Here is a 14,644-nt window from a genome sequence, read left to right as displayed (position 1 = left end):
TCTTGAGACCCATAATGATTCTTTGTGACTTTGGGAGAGACTGGATACATACATAGATTTTCTCCTTTACACACTGGCTCTATTACCTTACCTGTCTTCCCGTCTGGCTGCCAGATCTATAAGCCCAGTCCTGAGTCGCCAGCTTTCATGAATCATCTCCAGGCAGGAGATGAAAGTGTGATTTCTCCAGTTTTGGCAGACTGAATTCCAGGAAAGAGGAAAGGGCTGCATGCAAATCTCCAGCTTAGCTAGTAGAGCAGCACCTTGCTTCAATCATTTGTTGCTTCAACTTGGAAAGATCTTCCAAGGATCTATGTATTTAGTTTCCTCCTTCCCTCCCAGTTGTTGTAGCACCAGGACTCACCCTCTGCTCTGCACCCACCTTCTGAGTAGTAGGCTAAGTTAGATATCTCTTATGCCATCACCCCTAAGCAAGTGAGATGGAATAATCACCTCATTTCACCTGGATCTGAAAACAGCTCCTTTAGCTAAGATTTCTGTTTTGATTTCCAAACAGAAAAATATGCTCTCTTTTTGTATGCGCATGTGCACATGCACTTCTGCAAAATGACAAGCTGTGAACAACTGTGGTTGGTACCTCATAAAGAACATTTAATGAAATTCCCATGGGCTGACCCTAGGACTCAAGTTTAGGCCCAGAAACGTCAGGGTCTGGGATGATCCTGAAGTGGCAACCCTATCTGGCATACCTATCCTATCATATCCATCTATGGGCATAAGATTTGACTAAAAGAGGTCCATGTAAGACCCAGCACATGCAAACCCAGATCACATCAATATCCAATGGCACCAATGTTGAAATCAGCATACAACATGGGCAAGAGAGGAAAGCTGCCCATCTTGCTGCTCATCATGAATATAAGATTTACAGTGGTGTACAACATCTATTATTATTATTATTATTATTATTATTATTATTATTATTATTATTTCTTGCCCTTTTCCCAGAACTGAGACTCAGAGTGGCTTATAAGATTAAAAACATACAAAAATATTACACTAAAACAGAATTAAACCACTACAATATTAAAACAGGTTGCATAAAAAAGAATAAAATATAGTTAAAAAGATAAAAGTGTTTAAAAATACATTTAAAAGAATACAATACCCAGCCCATTCTTTAAAAAACATCTGTTTCAAATGCCTATCTCAACAGCAAAGTCTTAGCCTGCCGGCGGAAGGGAATTCCAGAGTCTAGTGGCAACCATGGAAAAGGCCCTCTCTCGTGTCCCCACCAACCATGCTTGTGATGGTGGTGGGACGGAGAGAAAGGCCTGTCCTGAGGATCTCAGAGCTCAGGCTGGCTCATATAGGGAGATACGGTCTGCCAAATAGCCTGGACCTGAGCCATATAGGGCTTTATAGGTCATAACCAGCCCTTTAAATCCATTCTAGTTCTCTGGTTCTTGTTATAGAAAGCAAGATGCTTGTCGACTTCTCAGGCTGCCACCTGGGATGTAGCTGGGGGGGGGGTCCATGGGATTCGGACCCCCCCTTCCGTTAGATACAATGAATGGTGTGTGCTGCTGTGCCGCTGCGCCCAAGCCCCATTATAATGGTAGCACTTAGTCTGGATCCTCCCCCCCTTCCCAAAATCCTGGCTACATCCCTGCTGCCACTGTGTGAAACAGAATCCTGGCTTTTGGTCCATTCTTTTCATGGATGTTGATGTGAAACAAATGTGGCAGATGGTAGGTGCCGCCATTCTAATGTTTGCTTCATTTAAATCATAAATGAAGTCTCCAACTTCAGTCAAGACAATGCTGGGTAAATTTCCTACTTTTCTATATCTTTGAAATTACACCATGGCCCACAGGCAGGGAGACCATCTATCACATCAAGAACACTCTTTTTTTGTGTTATTTGTATTCATAACAGTCTGAGAACACAATTTGAAAATTCTGTCAATAATACTTGCTTGGAACTGTCCCTGGGACCAATGCTGCCTGATTATTATGGTCCTTTGTCCCTCTTTCATGATGTGCCCAAGAAATTCTGGGTTGGCATATCATGTAAGGAAAAACATATCCCCCTTGTTTGTCAAGCAAGTTTTGGTTCAACCAGGCATGCACGCACTCTACCTTCTAGAGAAGGGCATTGGTCAGCAATTCCTTCTTCAGAATGTTACTGCATTACTCTAAAACTGCTTATAATTGGATCCAGAAAATGTTACAAGTTCTAGACAATAGATACATAGAAATGGGAAAATAAGTGTCCATATACTGTATGTATATACTGAGCCTTCTCTTTTTCCTCACAGGAATGGTGTTATAGCTTGAGCTGGCACCAGATGGACTGTACCCCCTATCATGCACAGAGGAGCTTATTCCACTAACAAATAAGCACAGATGTATCCAGGTCAAAGCCTTGCTCAGCCAGCACTTTTTCAAAGTCAGGGAGCTTCTGACTTCAAAAACTGTCCGGCTGAGCAAGGTTTCAACCCGGGATGCATCTGGGTGGTGGCATCCTAGCTAAATAGGCAGCAATTTAGGTATGATTACATCTGGGGGCATCCCGGATCCTGAATTCAAGCCAGAAGAGGTAAGATGACTTATTTGTTAATGGGATAAGCTCCAGGGTTCAGGCCCTAGCTCTGATTTGCTCCATCATAAACTAGGTATGCTGCATGGTTATTATGTGAGGCATGGGGTGATTGCATTTATCAGAAGCCAAGCAAAATCATTTTAAGGACAGGGACAGAACAATTGTTAAAGCAATTTGTAACTTTCCAGATATTGCTGGACTAAAGCTCTCATCATCCCTAGCTTGGCTTTACTGGCTAGACATAATGAGAGCTGGAGTGGAAGGGATCTTGAAGGCCCCAGGTGGGGCATGACTGGATGAATACATGCATATGCAGGTATGTCTGCTCAGAGAAATTGTTTTGTTTGGCAGAAGAGTTAAGCAAAAGGCTTGATTCTTCAAAGGCAGTACCCTGCAGAGTGTATTACCAGAGATTACAAAAGCTTGGATGATATCTTCCCACAGTGCAAGTAGCTCCTAGGTGGTTTTTATCTACCTTATTCATAATAGGCATATTGTGAAGGGGTGAAGATTTCCACAAATAAACTCTTATGCGATCTGTGACAAGGCTCACCTGATTGCCATGGAGACAATCTCTCTTATCCTGTTTATTCAAAAACTCAGAAATATAGTTTAAAAGAAAACCACAGCTAGTGGCAAACTTATAGTTTGTGTGGGAGCTGACCACAACAGCCCCCAAAGCTGTCAGGAGAACAATCCACTGTACCACCCATGAAGGGAGCAACCACCCACTTAAAAACACCAGACGTCTGAAAACTACTACTCAGTCACCACTTGTTATACTTTCAAAATGGCTTTGTAAAATTGTGAGTGCCAAAAATTAAGTTTACAGAGTATGAGTATACTCTCTAACTGCCCAGATTGGACAGTGACAGTTCTGATTATTCCTCTGTCACCTCACTTTTTCAGATGTTTTTAAAATGTCCCAATTTCTCTTTCCTCCTCCCACTTTTCCCCTTTGTTCTCAGCTTGCTTCCATTGGTGCAAAATGAGTTTAAAGTACAAATGTAGTTTACACTCAGTTAACTCAGCAGGAAGGAGTGGAGAGGAAGGGGCAGAATCTTGTTCTTTCCAGCAGGCTCAAAGCAAAAGCAAACTGCTGCAGCCTCTCCTAGCGTATGTGTTCTTCCTCAGTAATAAATATTGCTGTCTTGACCACACTCTGATGTTCCCATTTTTATCTATGAAATGTTGGAGGCCATATATGACTGGGTAAACTGCATAAACATGATTGGGGTTCATTATGCTTCTATATGATTTGAGGACAGGTTAGATACGTATCTGGATTTGCTCTGCTACAAATTTTGCTTCCGTGTTACATGGAGGTAACTTCCATTACACTTTGTGGTGCTTACTTCTGACTCCATGATTTCAACTTGTAAAGCACCATAAGCTATAACAAAAGAGCGTACACCAACCTAAATGCAGCTACAAGGCTTTTAATTGCTAAATAACTGTGGCAAAGAAGTGCTGCCATTCAACGTGGTAACATAAAGTAAAGGCCCCATCAAAGAGGAGGGAACAAGTATTTTGGGTCCATGCTTGATTATTTTTCTCATCCTCTAAGCTAGCCTTTTACTAGCAGCTAGAAATATTGATGCCTCATTATCCCTTCATTCACATGTCAGCCCAAGGAGGATCCATGACATCTACTGACATTTGAGTAGATATCATCATCACTCCCATTCTTTTACAAACATGTTCTGGAACTGTGCCATCCCTATACACATTACCCCTCCAACACATCATTGCTCCTACAGCAATAATGATGCCAGAAAACATGCCTTAAGTTGAAAAATAATGCCATCATCCATTTCTCCTGCAGGGCAATCCTCATTATACTTAATTCTGTCACAATTTAGTTGAATAAGAAACTATGGGGAATCAGGAAACCAACAGGGATACACAAGCAAACAGAATTTTGTTTTCATCTTCCTGTACATGTGTTGAAGAACACAGTGGGTACTATTTGCAAAGGATTTAGTTATGTTTATGGCAGGCAAGGAAGATGCATACTACCAACAGTGCCTAGGAACACAGTCACTTATAACATTAGCAATTTAGATTGGGGTGGGCAAACATGGCCTTCCAGATGTTTTGGATTACCAAGTTCCACTGTCCTTAGGAATGACAATCAAAGACACTATATAGATGAAGAGCAGGTCCTCTAGACATACTAACTACCCACGTTAGCTTTTGCTAGCATACCCAGTAGCAAGGGAAACTTAGAGGTGGGAGCAGGAGTGCATAGTATAGCCAGTGGTAAGGAATTTTGGGAGTTGTAGTCCAACAACATTTGGGGGCATTAGTGTAAGGTCTGAAATAGCTCAAGTAAATACAAACAGTATACTCGTAGTCTGATTATCCTGAACATGAGGGGAGTGGACCAAGCAGACACAAGAGGGGTCAGTCGTGTTCTCACCTCTATACATATTCATAGTAACTTCTTTACTATGCTTCTTGTTGTTGCTGCTGTTATGAGTCTTCAAGTAAACTCTGATTAATGGCAACCTTAACATGGGATTTTCATGACAAGATTTGTTCACAGGAAATTTGCCATTGCTTTCCTTTAAAGTAACTTGCCAAAGATCATCCTAGCTGGTTTCCAGCTGGTTTCCATTGTTGAATGAGGATTTGGACCCTGGTCTGCTGGAGTCTAAGTTCACATCACACTGGCTCTTGTACTTCCTTTTACTCCAGTTCCAAAAACCAACATGCCTTATGCAGCTATGCACATGTTTTCCAGGTGTCTTCTGTTGCTGCAGCTAAAAGACATACAAGAAGCCTTGATAAAAGATCTCCCCATCCCCACCTTGGTTTGCTATTGAGAAACCTGGACCCCTGCCTTCCCATTACTAATTTGGGTCAGAATATTTGTATGTGGTTATATAACAGCAGTGGCTTCGTGTGTGCTCAGCAAATAGAAATTTTGCCTAACATAACTTCCTTGTAAATTCTGGTAAGAGAGCAGGGAGAAACTGTGTATTATTTCCCTTGATGCTCAGACACAACCATGAAACTGTAGGAAGGGATTATCCTTTCCACACTGGCTGTTACAGTCTGTTGGCCGTAAAAGCCTCTTTAATAAAACAGACGAACAACAGTTTCCTTGGGGCACTTTGGTTAGAAACCTGTTAGTGGGTTATACTGGCATAAGTCCCAGTTATGTCAGCATTGTAAGTACTTTTGAAAACATTGCACAAAGAGATACCCAACACCTCCTTGTGCAATGCCTTTACCTCAAATATGGCTGGGACTCCCCTCCCTTATGATTGTATTTTCTTTGATTTTAATACTTAAGTAGATGCCAACAGGTCTGGGGGGAAATTAAAGCTTTACAAATATGCTAGCTTCAGGTTTATTTATGAGCATTGCACAGTGTTTGGGAATTCCCACCTTCCTGACCTGAGGAATGAATCAGATTTCCCTGCCTAAGACTTCTGCTAAGCACAGACAGAAGAGACTGCTTACCAAAAAGTACGGAACACAATAGAAGCCTCTGCACAGAGGGTTTAGGACTTCACTCTGCTGTCTTGAATTATATTCAAGTTATGTGAGGCTCATGTTGTGGTACCATGAATCTTATAAGCTGACCTTCATGAACTCTGGAATAACATCAGTACCTTATTTTCTCCATCTGTACCTTTTACTCCTCTAGGTCCCTCTTTATTATTATTATACATTCTGTCCATGACTTCTGCTGTAAACTTTGTCTCACATCATGAAAAAAATAGAACTAACATAAATTATGGAGAGGGGCCATGCCAAAAATCTGCTATTAATTTCCTTGTCTGCTTTTCCTTCAGTCTCCGTAGAGGCTGGGACATCCTTCATTTTCTAAATTATACATACATCACCAAACCCGTGTCTACATTTGCCTGTTTCTTCATAGGACAATGAAGGGCATGATTTCATAAGCATGGCCTAGAAAGTGCCATGAATGCCATGCAGCAGAGGAATGAATGGCTCAGTTACTCTTGAGGAGAACAGAGAAGGCATCCAGCTTACTTTTGCATGTACAGACTAGAGCTCCCCCCGCCCCTGACACACACACACACACACACACGATCAAGCACATGTAACTCATCTTCTCCAGCAGATCTGGCACATGTGTGTGTGTGTGAGAGAGAGAGAGAGAGAGAGGCACCAGAGTAGTTGGCCTCCTTGCTCCTAGTTTCAGGGAGGCCCACTCAGCTGTTACGCATATTTTTAGCCAGTTATTTATTCCCCACCTTCCCCCAGAAATGAGATTCAAAAGCAATTTACAATAAAACAGAGACAAATGGGGGGAAAAATACACAAAATTACTGTTAACACGAAATTACGATGGATGTATAATTTTGTTGTCGTGGTGGTTGTTGTGTTGTTTTCAACTTATGGTGAAGTTTCTCCTGCAGGGCAATCCTCATTATCTTATGGTGATATCTTCCCACAGTGCAACTTATGGTGACTTCTTTGGAGGAGGTTTGCCATTGCCATCCTCTGAGGCTAAGAGAGTGTGACTTGCCCAAGTTCACTGAGTGGGTCGTCCAGTATATGGCTGAGCTGGGATTAAGTACCATTTAAGCATCATTTGAAAAGGCAAGAAATAAAAATAGTGCAACACACTATTAAATGCCTTTTCCATTAAAAAAAGAGTCCATTCCTGAAAGCTTGCCTGAATAAAAAGGCTTCACTTGGCAAAGCAGTACAACAAAGAGAGAGCCAATGTACCCTCCTTTGCAATGGAGTTCCAGAGCTTGGGACAGCCACCAAGAAGGCTCACTTCAATGTTTCCATCAGATGTGCCTGTGAATGTAGTGGGTGGAGAGAAAGGTCTCCCAGAAAGACCTCAAATTCTGGCTGGCTCATATGGGAGAATACAGTCCTGCAGAAGCTCTGGAGCTAAAGATCCCTCATATGAAGATCTCCTTGCATCAATCTGCAAAACCCTATAAGAGGCTTAATATGGGACATTGTGCAGATAGATAGATTTCCATATCATGATTTTGAGCATGCTCCCCTTTGGGTCATGGCCACCAACTGTCAGACTAGCAGCCTTTCGACTTAAGGTTGCGGATAAATATTTGAACCTGTCTTGAAAAGTGACAGTTTTGTAACCAAAACCAAGAGCCTCATTAATGCAAATTCTGAATTCAAGTAACTGTGGTTCTGCAAAACATTTTAAAGTCTGGAAAATGAGAAAGAGAGGCACTTCAGATAATCGGCAATGAAATTTGAATATTATTCATGTGGCCTAACTAAAAATGTTCCCTGAATGTGTTAAATCCTGATAGAAACAGCTGCCTAATGAAAGGACATAGATACAAACAATTAGAGTCCATATCCCTACTCTGCCCTCAGTTTCACTTTTCCGTTGGTTGCTTTTTTACTTTAAACAGCTACGTCTCTGATTACAAAGCTGAAGGCAACAAGAACATTTTAAACACCTCTCTAAATGTTAATGTGGTATTCTAGTGTTATCACTGCCCATATATACATTTCTTTTACATGGGTAATGAAGACATAGAAATACTTTAACATTATCTCTCTATACCATGACCCAGCCATTAATCAAAATGGTGACTGTAGTCAAAAAATCAGGAGAGCAGAGCTGCTGCCACACTGCAGAAATAAAGCACTTTGACCTTACTTTAACTTCTATGATTCAATGCTATGGAATTCTAAGATTTGTAACCTGATGAGCTCTCTAACAGGGAAGGCTAAATATCTCACAAAACTACAAATCCCAGAATTCCATAGTATTGAGTCATGGCAATCAAAGAGGTGTCAAACATTATTTAGGCAATGTTGCAGCAGCCTAAGCCTTGGAAAGGCAACCGTGAAGGAACAAGGTAAGATCCACAAGTGTAAAGATATATCAATAGAAACCAAAGTCAAAACCATCCATGCCATTGTATTTCTGATTTCTATGTATGATTGTAAAAACCGGAGAGTGAAGAAAGCTGATAGGAAGAAATTCAACTCATTTGAAATGTGGTGCTAATGAAGAGTTCTACGGGTATCATGGACCACTAAAAAGACAAGTAAATGGGTTCTAAAGCAAATCAGGCCTGAATGCTCACTAGAAACCAAGATGATTAAACTGAGGCTGTCTTATTTTGGACATATCATGAGATGATATGACTCACCAGAAAGGACTATGATGCAGTCCAGACCGGCACTTTGCACTAGCCTGGCCGGCTAGGGTTGTGTGGGGGCGGAGCAACTGCATGCCCTGCAATCCTAGAATGTGGCGGTGGTGTAATAATGGTGGCGCCCTGTATAGATAGGTGCTACCATTGTTATGTAAGCACTGCGTGGCTTTTAACGGGTTCTTTTTCCACTGGAGGGAAGCCATGCGGTTTGGCAGCTGCAGCTTCCCTCCAGAGGAAAAAGAGGCGCAGGCAGGCCGCCGTTTTTTGGCGGTCTGTACTGCGCATATATTACCTGGCAAAATGTCCACACTACAAATGGATAGATCCAATCAAGGAAGCCATAGTCCTGACTTTGCAAGATCTGAGCAGGGCAGCTGGTGGTCATGGCTCTTGGAGGTCTCTTATTCGTACGGTTGCCATAAGCCAAAGTCAAACAGCAGCTGCATGATCACACTAGAAGGAGAAGTGTTCTGTGCACACTACTGGTAGTTTTGTTTCTTTCACACTATTTCCCCTTCTTTAAGAGAACTACTACCCGTCGTAAGCCCAAAATATTATTTGCTCTTCTCAGGACCAGCCCTATCATTAGACAGGGCAAGGCCATTGCCTCAGGTAGAAGATGCTGAGAGACAACAATGACAGTTACTTGACATTCCCTCCTGAGCCCCCTGGCCATTTCTCTCTGTAGGAGAACAACGCTGCACATTGCACATTATAAACTGACTTGATCCCCTAAGTTGCCCTGCTGACCTCAAACATGGTAGAGGATGTTATTCCATTGCTGATATTCAACTGGAAGATCAATCAGCTTCTACGTGTGGAAAGAGACATCATCTTGTTCTTCTCCTTAGGCAGCAAAATGTCTCTGGCCAGCCCTGTTTCTTCTGTTCTCTGAATGTGGCAAGTTTGAGTTCACATCTCTTCAGTCTCTGGCTCAGAATTGTGCCCTGTTCATTAAAAAACCAAGTGGTACTTCTTATTCTCTTTCACAAAATATGTATTTGAAAAGAACATGTCTAATGTCGATGCTGTAGTGTGGCCAGAATGGCTGAACCAATTGATCAAAAGGGCATAATGTTTCAGTTAGAACTTAGGAACATCTGTTGCACAAAGGCCATAGCTCAGTAGTAAAGCATGCTTCTGGGTCCAATTTACAATAATCAATTGATGTTTAAAAAGACTGCTGCAGGATACTTTGTAGAGCCACTGCAGGTAAGAGGAGACTATACTGTGTGAGATCAACATCCAGACTGACCTCCTGGAAGGCAGCTTCCTATGTTTCTTTGAACATTTTTTTCAGGGGAGATTGGGTTCTCACAGTTGACGGAAGCCTCCATATAATTACTGTGCATTTATCCTCAAATATCTTGAGAAGAGGTGGCTTCTATGTTAGCAGGATGGTGAATCTGCTGTGGGTTTTGTTATGAACTATCTATAGAGCCAGCATGGTGTAATAGTTTGACTGTTGGAGTATGGCTCTGGAGATCAGGGATCAATTCCCAGCTCGAGCACTAAAACCCACTAGACAATCTTGGGCAAGTCACACTGTCTCAGCCTCAGAAGATGATAATGGCAAACCCCCTTTGAAGAAACTTGCCAAGAAAACCCTATGAAAAATGACTGGGTGGCCAAGGAAACAGCTGCCCACATGGGCTGGAGACCCCCCCCCCAAGGCCCAGAGCGGCACCCATGTGGACCCAGGAGTGGCTGCGGGGGGCCTACCAGGTGTCACCCCCTCTTCTGGGGTGTCACTCAGTGCGATCTGCATCCTCACACCCCGTCAGTGATGCTACTAATCCAAGTTTTCCTTTTTCCTCTGAGTTCTTTGCTTGGTGCAGGTAAAGTGAATATTCACACCAACGATATAAGGTTGTGAGCAATCCTTGTTGTCATATCAAGTGGTGACAAATTATGCTTTTGTTTAGGGCTTCTCTCAGAATATGCTGGTCACACTAAACATCCAAATACATAAGTAATGTCTGAATGGGACACATGCAATAAATCCAACACATGTATGTCCGAATAGGAGGTGACATCCCACTTATATTTACTCAACTGCAATTTGGACCTAGGATCTCCTCAAGCATAACACTGGTGCATGCATATCCACAGATCTTTGTGGTAGGACACATCCATCTGATGAAGGAGACAGGAAGGCTCCCACAACATGCAAGAAGAGGACTATCCAAACAAGCCCATCATACAATTATAATGGTATTTAGATTTGGCCTGGCAGAAAAAGCCTCATTTCTTCTCTGCCATCTGCATCTTTGCCCTATAAATCTTTCAGCCTGTAGGGAGTTGAGATTCAAGGCAGCCTGTGATTCATGGAAAGAGTGCTTTTTCAGTCAGACGCACCAGCGTCTGCTGCCTTTTCAAAACCACAGCTTTAATCCTAAAAGCCAATGTATCTCACTTCAAAAAATAAACAGCTTTTTGCAGGCCTTATTTGCTTGATATTAACTGCTTTCAATTCCATCTATTCTCTCAGCTCTTTCTCAAACACAAGGGCTGAGGGATTACAAAAAGTTCAGAAGTCTTGCTTCGTTTGCTTCTGAATGGAAAGAAACTCTTTCTTTTTCTCGGCTTTATTCTTTGTACAAAGTTGGAGCAGCGACTTAGGTAGGCAAAACGAAGAGCAAGCACTGGAAAAAGACTGGGGAAAACGTGGTTCTTTCAAAAGAGCACAATTATTCCGTAGAGCAAAGACGCTTTAGGAATATTCATTTCCTGTATCTGGCTAATATGTAATGGCCCATGCTTTTCCCAGAAAGCTGAAAAAAATATTTGGAAATTGCTTTCACCTGCCAAAGTAGTGTACACTAATGCAAGGTGTAGCTACCAGAGGGTGAAAATTCCAGAATAAGAATTCTATCCCCAAATGAAATGCTCCTTCAGTCCCCAAATGTCTATTACTGCAGTAACTTACAAGTTCAGCTGAGCATTTAAAGATATAGCCTAGGCATCCAAAGAAAAGAAGCAAGCAGAGGTACCAAAGGAATGCAAACAGAACAAATAATAAAGTTCTAGGTGAGATTAATTTTGGAGTCTTATTCTCTCCAATGCTAGAAATTTGTGGACTGAAGGAAAAAATAAAGTTGAGGGGAGAATTATTATTAGATGCAAAGCCTTCATTTTGCCTAGCTTCTAGCTAAACCCCTGTTCAAACCAACAACCTCATGTCATAATGTTCACATGATGATCCTTTCTTATTTAAGGGTTTTGTCCTGTAGTTAACAAAGAACTGATCTTGAATGTCATTCTTTGATAGAAGGGCAGTGTATAAATACAAGGAATGCCCACTAGGTATTTGTATAAATCCAACAAATACCCACCCACTGTAAAGGATACCAATTTTCAGTAAGCTTTGTATGTTACTCTAGACCATTTTCTTATGCAGAAATCCTTTAAATGTATTAATCAAAGAATAAAAATACAAACAAATAAATATATCAATAGCTATCGCAGTGCACCAGCATCTTGCCAACTCACGACTGGAAGATATTCTGAAGAGAGGGTGGTGTTCATGCTGTTTTGCAGTCTAATTTGCCACCCAGATTTTCTGGATGCGATTAAATGACACAGTACAATACCAGTACTGTATAACTGCCATGACTTCATTCTACAGAACCCTGAGATTTGTAGTTTGGTGGAGAAATCAGAATTCTATGCCAAGGAGTTATAGCGTCCACTCCCCTGACGTGCAATACCAGAGCTCCCTAGCACATAATTCTAATCACAGTACCTTACACTATAAATCCCAGGATATCATAGTGTGTGTGTGTGTGTGTGTGTGTGTGTGTGTTATAGTCATATATATATTTATATCTGTTGGGTAAATGTCCCTTTAAGAAGTGATAAAATAATATCTATGGCTGTAAATGTTAGGAAACATCATGTGTCAACCCTAATGGTATCACCACTGTATATAAGGGTTCTGGAACCCAAGGCAGGTGTGGGTTGAAGAGAGGAGTTAGTGTGGTGTGCGGGAGTGTTTGTAGAGTGTGTTTGTTGGAGAAGTTGTTTGTAGCAGACAGTGTATGTTGACAGAAGTCAGAGCTTCTGTTGCAAATACTTTGCAACAGGAAGATAAAAGCCTCCAAGGACTTTGGAAGAAGTCAACTGTGTGTGTGTGCCTTATTTCAGGTTGGCCAGTGCTTTATTGCCAAATACTGCATACTGGGTTGTGCTTCTGCACTCTGTTGTGAGCTACTGCTTCTTAATTCTTAATTAAAATGTTGACATCATATCCAAAAGCCTGGGCAACTATTTGACACTGCTCTTGCTGTTCTCCACTGGATAAGTTTTCTGCCCAGCAGCACGGACAATCCTCACTTATTTTCAGTTATGGCAAAATCCAGGGTAAGAGGCCAAAGGTAAGTTTTAGAATGGCACAGAACACTCCACATGTACGTGAAAAATGATGATTTTTAAAAGATGTTTTATCTTAGGATGGAGCCATAGCAATTAAAATGGCATCAGACTGCTACAACTGTATGATACTGATACACTCTCTTTCGGAAGTGTGTAAATGAGAAATGGCTATTCCAGATGTATAGCACAGGCCAATGTATGTGTACTTGGAAGTAAGTCCTACAGAATTCCATAGGGCTTATTCCAAGGTAAGACTTCAGCCTAAAATTTAGGGCTCTCTATGTTTAAACCATAAACAAAGAGGGTCGAAGCAAGTAATTTTATATTCTTCATTCTTGATGGAATTACCAGTTATGACACCAGCTGCCTCAAAAGCAGCTTTATGTTGTCATGGTATCCTTGATGATTTGGGGATTTTTAAGAGAAAATGACTCCCTCCCCGTTTTTTAATGGTCTCTTTTCAAGAGGAGTTGAAGAAAACCACATACAGATTTTCAGTTCCCTTCCCCAGGAATCAGCATTGTACTTGTTTAAAGGCTGTTTTTTTAAAAAGTTATTCACAGGGGATAGCATCAGGTTCCCTCAAAGGCATTTTGGAAGGAACCGTACAAGTCAGCAGATCTAATTTCCATTTTTCCCTCCTGAGGAGTTGTAAAGTGCATTCTTCAGATTCCAAGATACCCCGATGAAAGAGAGCTGAATTAACAGTGGAGACTTTCCTCAAAAGAAACAGAAAGGGTGCCTAATTTCTGTACGTCTGAGGTGTGCAAATTGCAGCCCCCTTGGCTATTGCTTTTACTCCCTGACATGTTCTCCAGCTGCCACCAAGTTAAACTAGCAGCACTGCCCTTGCAGCCACAACCATTCTAACAAAATCATGTCAAATGTTTGCTTGCCTATCCTAGAAAAAAAGATCATTCCTGCTCCTTTCACCTCTTGTTTCCTTCCTCCTCTATGTGCACCATAGAGTCGCTGTGGTGCCAATTTAGCAGTAACCAGCTCAAAGATACTTGTTGTATTCTGGTGACAATAACAACAACAGCACCAAACACAGTACTCATATAATCCCTGATGAGTTTCAATGCAGTTTCCAGTCAAAGAAAGTTGCCCGTGCCCATCTATGTGCTCAGAAAAGCCAACTCTGCAGTTTTTCTATGGAGGTCTCAGACATATTCCATTCTTTCCTGATTTTTTGGTTTCTGGGTGGAAAAACCAAAGCAAGAGACTCAATCAATTTCCTCCAGATTAGCACAAGAGCTGATCTCCTGGGGTTTATGTAATAGTGTGAGCAGGACAGGAGGACAAGACATGGGACTGGATTGCCCCCAAGTGCCTACCCTTCTTACTGTCTAAAATATGAGGGAAATATTTTGGCAGTATGTCACTATTCCAAAGACTTGGGACTTTATCACACTGCCTGACTTACCTCTTCCAAATCTGAGCCAAATTCGGAAGTTAGGCTGATTTTATTGCATGGACCTTTTCCCTCAAAATGGCTTCCTGTTGCCTCTAGTGTTGCATTCGGGCCCCATAAATCGCTTTCACAACTGACTGAATGAATGTATTTA

General features: G+C 41.6%; 1 protein-coding gene across 1 annotated transcript in view; it reads right to left on the bottom strand.

Moving 5' to 3' along the window:
- GASK1A (golgi associated kinase 1A) overlaps positions 1–14,644 on the bottom strand; it is a 43,121-nt gene that overhangs the window by 18,836 nt on the left and 9,641 nt on the right. The window lies entirely within an intron of this gene.

Source organism: Sceloporus occidentalis, unplaced genomic scaffold (genome assembly GCF_023333645.1).
Source record: "Sceloporus occidentalis isolate IW3139 unplaced genomic scaffold, rSceOcc1.0.p SCAF_7, whole genome shotgun sequence".
NCBI lineage: Eukaryota > Metazoa > Chordata > Lepidosauria > Squamata > Phrynosomatidae > Sceloporus > Sceloporus occidentalis.
Note: the sequence above shows the minus strand (reverse complement) of the source record. Positions and strands in the feature narration are given on the sequence as shown.